Source organism: Vicia villosa, linkage group LG6, assembly GCF_029867415.1.
Source record: "Vicia villosa cultivar HV-30 ecotype Madison, WI linkage group LG6, Vvil1.0, whole genome shotgun sequence".
In the NCBI taxonomy this organism is placed as follows: Eukaryota; Viridiplantae; Streptophyta; class Magnoliopsida; order Fabales; family Fabaceae; genus Vicia; species Vicia villosa.
This window is the reverse complement of record NC_081185.1, coordinates 24,955,730-24,963,198: the sequence shown is the minus strand read 5'-3', so window position 1 is coordinate 24,963,198 and position 7,469 is coordinate 24,955,730. Positions and strand designations below refer to the sequence as shown.

The following is a 7,469-nucleotide window of genomic DNA, read 5'->3' as shown; positions in this document are numbered from 1 at the left end:
TACAGATCACAACTTGATCACTCAAGGAATTTTGGTTTACAAAGATATAATCAAATACAAGAGATTAATGTTGCTTCTAATTAAGCTGTAATCACCAAGTGATTTTTCTCTTAAGATTAAGTTCTAAATCTCACTAAGTATACAAAAGTATGTGAGCTTGAAGATGAAGGTTGCTTCTTTGTTCTTGAGCGTTTAGCGTGAGAAAGATTCAGAGTCAGATGATGAGTATATGAAAAATGAACGTAGGCTTTCTAACATTTTTCCTTGCTGACATCTTCCTTTTATAGGCATTAGAATATGACCGTTGAACAGTCTTGCATTTAATGCTTTGCATGTACAGTACAATGTTGCATTTAATGTTTCACACCTTTGTCAACTACCTCGAGCCTTGCAATAACTGCTACTTCTGACTTTGCTTTTTGTAGCCATACTTCTAACGTTCCTTTTTTCAGACAGACAGACTAGTCTAGTTAGTCTATTCATCATTTGCTTTCTTCTGGACTTAGTCTTTATGTATTGCTTTGATCATCAGAGTTTCCAGCGTTTGGTGCATATCAGAACTTCAGCGCTTTAGACTTTGGAAGTTCTTTTGAGCGTGATACCTTTCAGAGCTTCAGGGCTTGCTTCTCATAGTCATGTTCTAATACTTTCAAGATCATCTTCTGATGTGGCCATCCAGAACATTTGGTTCAGATCATCTGAAGGAATAAATGTTGCATACTTTTTTATACTTTTCTTGAAGGAAGAAATGAACATCTAGGAAAAGAGAAATCATGGACAATACCATTTTCTTTGAAATAAACTTCAAAGAACTTTTTCTCAAATTCACCACCATGATCACTTCTGACTTTTATGATTTTACATTCCTTTTCAGATTGAATATGTTTGCAGAAATCAAAGTACACAGAATGGATTGAGCCATCCTTATAAATGTTGTTCTTTCTTTTGCCTGTAAATAGGATTGAGCCATCCTTTTGACTAACAGCTCTACAAGACTTTTGATTAAAGATTATGTCATAACCATTGTCACTTAATTGACTTATGGACAATAAGTTATGAGCTAATCCATCTACTAGCAGAACATTAGTTATAGAGGGAGAATTACCAATAGCAATAGTTCCAGAGCCTATGATCTTGCCCTTCTGGTTCCCTCCAAACTTTACGTCTCCTCCAGATTTAACTTCCAGACTTTGGAACATAGACCTTTTTCCCGTCATGTGTCGTGAGCATCCAGAGTCCAGGTACCATGACATGTTTGTCTTTTGTGCTGTTAAGGAGATCTGCAACATGGATAATTTTATCCTTAGGTACCCACATTCTTTTGGGTCCTTTGAGTTTAGTTTTTCTCATGTTCTGATTGAACTGAGATTTAGCATGGGGAGTACCAGAATGTACAGCATGATATTTCCTAGTGTGTGTGACATGGAAATTCTTAGGATGTGATGTGTATTTAATATCATGTGAATGACCATACTGGAATTGTTTATACAAAGGTTTTATTCAATAACCATCTTGTCAATAGGTTCCAGTTTATATGGGATATCTCCCTCATATCCTATACCAATTCTCTTGTTTCCACTAACTCCATATATCATAGATGCCATCTGGCTTCTACCTATACTTCTAGATAGGAACTTTATGAAACTCAAGTCATATTCTTTATGAATGTTGTTTGTTCTTGGAATAGAAGCATCTGGACTAGAAGATGTTTTTAGACTTTCAACATCTTTTGTTAGTTTTAAAACTTTTTCCTTGAGTCCAGAGTTTTCTATCTCAAGTTTCTTAGTTTTAGATGCAAAGGTCTTTTTGAGACTTTTGTATTTGATACTAAGGTTACTTTTGATTTCCAGAAGTTCTGAGAGACTAGAAACAAGTTCTTCTCTAGATAGTTCAGAAAATACCTCTTCAGAGTCTGAGTCTGAGGCAGATTCTTCTTCACCATCTACAATTGCCATGAATGCTATATTTGCTTGCTCATCTTCAGAGTCAAATTCTTGATCAGAGGAGTCTGAGTCATCCCAAGTGGCCATCATACCTTTCTTCTTCTCAAATCTTTTCTTGGGCTTTTCTCTCTGAAGCTTAGGACATTCATTCTTGAAGTGTCCTGGTTCTTTGCATTCATAACAGACTATGCTTTTCTTTCCAGATCTTTTGGGTCCAAAAGATTCTCCCTTTTTCAGGTTTCTTGAAGCTTTTAAATCTTCTTTACTTGTTTTTCCAGAGTTGACTAACTCTTCTAGAAATAAGAGATAACTCATCTTCTTCTTTAGATTCTGAGTCGTCAGTTCTTTCTTCTCTTGCCTGAAAAGCGTTAGTACAGTTTTTATTATTAGACTTTAAAGCAATAGATTTACCTTTCTTCTGAGGTTCATTTGCGTCAAGTTCAATTTCATGACTTCTTAGGGCGCTTATGAGCTCTTCAATGGATACTTCATTCAGATTATTGGCTATCTTGAATGTTGTAAACATTGGTCCCCATCTTCGGGGTAAACTTCTGATTATCTTCTTGACATGATCTGCTTTAGTATAACTTTTGTCTAGAACCCTCAGTCCAGCTGTCAGAGTCTGGAATCTAGAAAACATTACTTCAGTGTTTTCATCATCTTCCATCTTGAAGGCTTCATACTTCTGGATGAGAGCCAGAGCTTTTGTCTCCTTGACTTGAGCATTCCCTTCATGAGTCATTTTCAAAGATTCAAAAATATCATGGGTTGTTTCCCTGTTAGTTATCTTCTCGTACTTAGCATGAGATATAGCATTTAACAATATGGTTCTTGCTTTATGATGATTTTTGAAATCTTTCTTTTGAGCATCACTCATAGCTTGTCTACTGATTTTGACTCCACCAGTTTCTGGATGTTTGTAACCATCCAACACCAAGTCCCATAAGTCACCATCTTGACATAGAAAGTAGCTCTCTAGCCTATCTTTCCAATATTCAAAATTTTCACCATCAAACACTGGTGGTCTATTGTATCCATTCAAACTGTTGTTACCATTGTTGTTTTGTTCAGTAGGAGGTGGTACTAGAGTTGCCATTTGCGTGTTTTTCTCCTGAATCTTTTGTCTAACACTGTTAAGTGTTTGCACCTAGAACCAAGGTGCTCTGATGCCAATTGAAGGAGTGAAAAACACTTAGAAAGGGGGTTGAATAAGGATTGTTTCTTTTTGGCAGATAAAAATAATGAACACAATTATTTTTATCCTGGTTTGTTTGAACTCAAACTACCTCCAGTCCACCCTCACAGGTGATTTACCTCCACTGAGAATTTAATCCACTAATCAAAAACGATTACAATGGTTCTCCACTTAGATCAACCTCTAAGTCTTCTTGAGTCTACAAATCACAACTTGATCACTCAAGGAATTTTGGCTTACAAAGATATAATCAAATACAAGAGATTAATGTTGCTTCTAATTAAGCTGTAATCACCAAGTGATTTTTCTCTTAAGCTTAAGTTCTAAATCTCACTAAGTATACAAAAGTATGTGAGCTTGAAGATGAATATTCGTTCTTTGTTCTTGAGCTTTTAGCGTGAGAAAGATTCTGAGTCAAATGATGAGTATATGAAAAATGAACGTAGGCTTTCTAACATTTTTCCTTGCTGGCATCTTCCTTTTGTAGGCATGAGAATATGATCGTTGAATAGTTATGCATTTAATGCTTTGCGTGTACAGTACAATGTTGCATTTAATGTTTCACACTTTTGTCAACTACCTCGAGCCTTGCAATAACTGGTACTTCTGACTTTGCTTTTTGTAGCCATACTTCTAACGTTCCTTTTGTCAGACAGACAGACTTGTCTAGTTAGACTTTTCATCATTTTCTTTCTTCTGGACTCAGACTTTATGTATTGCTTTGATCATCATAGTTTCCAGCGTTTGGTGCATATCAGAACTTCAGCGCTTTAGACTTTGGAAGTTCTTTTGAGCGTGATAATTTTCAGAGCTTGCTTCTCATAGTCATGTTATAACACTTTCAAGATCATCTTCTGATGTGGCCATCCAGAACATCTGGTTCAGAGCATCTGAAGGAAGAAACGTTGCATACTCTTTTATACTTTTCCTGAAATCGATTACCTGATTACTAGAATTTTCAGTGATGATGTATGGATGATCTTTATATGATATGAATGATGATGATGATGATGATCAAACTCTTTCAGATTCAATGCAAAATGAAGTGGGATCTTAGGATCAAAAATTGGGATATGACAAAGAGCTATTCAAAAATATATCTTGCTCAAAGTGTAAGACCTTAGTGTACCTGCTTAACTAAGAAGCACATATATAAACAAAAGGTTAATAACAAATTATACTATTAAGAGAATCTGGAGTCTCTAGCAGTAATGCTTTAGTGCAAGTCTCTTTCTAGTTATGATTGAGCAAGAAGTCTTGAACTAATGTTTAGGCAAGAAAGTCTCTTGTATGAGGACTTAAGCAGAAAGTCTCGATCTGGAGGATTGAGTATGAAGTTTCTTGTCTCAGGACTTGAGCAGGAAGTCTTGATTTGTATGATTGAACAAGAAGTCTTTTGCTTGAAGGCTTGAGCAGAAACTCTTGAATTATAGGTTTAAACAAAAAAATCTCTTGCATGCGTGCTTGAGTAAAGAAGTCTCTTTTAGTTTGATCGAGCAAATTATAATTTAAATGATTATAGTGAAAATCTCTTGTGCTGCAAGGGTACTGGATTAATCTCAGTATGGGAGGAATCAGGATATATTGTGTCACTTTATTTACTTCTGCATTTAATTATTCTGTTGTGCACTGAACTATGAAGTCAGACTCTGGTATAACTTAGTTCTTATTGACTCAAATTCTATTAGATTCTGAATCAAGATTGCAAAAAGAAATAAACCTCAATATACACGATTCAACCCTATATATTTCTCACCAAGTTCCGTATGTGAGAAAATGCTATAAGAAATATGCACAATACCACAATTCAACCCTATATTTTTCTCTCCAAGCCCCGTATGTGAGAAAATGCTATAAGGATTACCGCCCTTCCTTTGAAAACGGCCACTTTGATATCTAGAGAATTAGGACATTTTTGGCCAGTTTGTTTCAGCTTTAAAAAAATGGATTTTTTCTTTGTATTTTTTAAAATAGATTTTCTAAAACCGTTTTTCAAAATATTACAAGTTTTTTTATATTTGTTTTTTATAAAATGAAACACTTAATTTGACATCCTATAACATAAAAATACATAATTGAAGACCAAAATTTAGTCAAAATCATAATTTTTTCAAAAAAGTTGTATTTCAAAAATGATTTTTATGAAAATCTATTTGAAATAGCTTCAAAATTAAGTGATTTTTTAAAATTTTGATATCGAAATTTTTTTTCCATAAATAGATGAAATACCTAAAAATAACTATTCAAACAAAATTTTCATTTGAAGCTTTTATAAAAAATTTCTTTGTAAAAAATTTTTTAACAAAATTTTGTAACTCTATAAAAATCATTTTTAAAAATAGCCAAAACAAAGGGTCCGTTTGTGAACATATAATTTATCTCAACTTAACACCTTATAATGGAGTCAATTTATATGAACATAACCTTTTTTCATAAATCAATATTTCGATTCAATTAAATAAGACGGGTAAGAAAAAAGTTTGGACTAGAATTGGAGGTTGGGTTAGGGAGGCCCGCACTTGTGAGTTCTGCAAAGTAAGCAGCGTCAACACAAGACCAGCCTATTACCCTTCCAAAAATTATTGCATCATAATGATGGATGCGGCAATCAGTTCCCACTGATTGCTTTGTTTTCCTTACTCATTAGTTTAAGGCAAGTTTCAATGCTGCTATAACCCTCATATTTATATATATCACTTTGTTCACTAAAACCAAATACAAACGATGTGGGACTCTATACTCCAATAACCAAAGAATCTTCAGCTTTCAATGCTATGTTTTTTTAGGTGAAAATATATGTTGAATTGATTTTTCTTCTTCTTTTGAATTAGTTATGCAAATTCCTTTTCAAGATCAGTGGTTAATGATCAAAGTGTTGTGAAACCGAGAGTATCTAACATGGTTTCGGGGATCGTAATTACATGTTCAAGAACTGAGTTGATGCTAATTTTGAATTTTATGGTGACATTGCAATAATCCAGTCTCCTCTTGCTGCTATTATGATCTCTGCTATGTTGGGTCTTGTAAGCATTGCTTAGAAAATTTCAGGTAGTTTCTATATCTTGTTTGTCTAAGCTCAACTGATCATGTTTGCTGCTTATCAGTTTTGCCAAATCTATACATAATTTTTTTCAAGTAGATTATGACGAGACCATTTTTTTGTGTCGAAGGTTTTTTTTTTATCTTAGACTATTACTAGCATATCGAGAATCGACACCTCTTTTTTGTTTTTTTTGTGTCTGATATTTGACATGTGTCTGATGTCTGACATGTGTCAGTGTCTGATGTCTGACATGTGTCAATGTCTGATGTCTAAAACGTGTCACTGTCTAATACAACACCAACACATGTGAATACGTTTAATTTATTTATTTGTTTAAATGATTACTCGTATCTATGTGTCAGTGTTTATGCCTACTTGTTCCTTAGTATTGAGATTGGAATACTTGTTGTGTGGTGAGTGCAAGGTGAATTTTTGTCCTGCAATAAGTTGTACTCACATGACTCTCATAACGGTTTTGAAATTGTAGGTCGGAAGGAGCATCACTTGCTTTTGTCATTCACATTGTTAAGTTTATTTGGTTATGTTTAGAATAGTTACATAGATTTACATATATTTATGATTCTACATTATAGAGCATGTTTAAACTTAATGATGCTTAACATAGTTTACTAGTTGATTAATAATGTAATTACTCTTAGTTAGAGTGAGATTTTGGGCATTCAACTACTGTTTGATTTATGATATTTCTTCACTTTGCATATTGCAGTATTGAATTCAAAGCTAGATATTCTGCTTATTTTGTCTAAATCTGGTCTTGTGGAGTTGATAGACAAAGAAATGTACTTTGTGAGAGTACATGATGTTGATCAAGTTTGCTTGAAGCGTTTTCAAAGCTTGAAACCAGAATCTGAAAATTCACAATCATCGCCGTACTTCTTCTCCCACAACAGCTACCAACACCGACCTTATCAAACTCTTGTAAGAGCATCTCAAAATCAAGCAATTTATGAGAAGTTTAACCATGAATTGTCTCAAACTTCTGAAAAATATGCCAATTTTTGATGAATTATTGAAGAGCAATTACATGAAAATGAAAATGTTGTTGCTAATTCCATTTCTCAAGTTGTTGAGGGTGAAAAGAACACTACAATTGGGGTCTTCAAACATCACGATTTGTTGAATATAGTAGTGCATTGCCCAAATAGTATATTTTCAGTTAAATTTCTGATGACAGTGAGGAACAAACTGCTTTTTCTATTTGGTTATCGGTCAAAGACCTCATCATCTTCATATCTACATCTCTAGTATTCATACAAACTCAAAAAAA

General features: G+C 33.9%; 1 non-coding gene across 1 annotated transcript; it reads right to left on the bottom strand.

Moving 5' to 3' along the window:
- Nucleotides 1-5,643: 5,643 nt before the first annotated feature.
- On the bottom strand, nt 5,644-5,795 carry LOC131615266 (U12 minor spliceosomal RNA). The gene has a single exon (XR_009287693.1). It is a non-coding gene; the product is annotated as a U12 minor spliceosomal RNA (small nuclear RNA).
- Between the last annotated feature and the right edge of the window lie 1,674 nt (nt 5,796-7,469).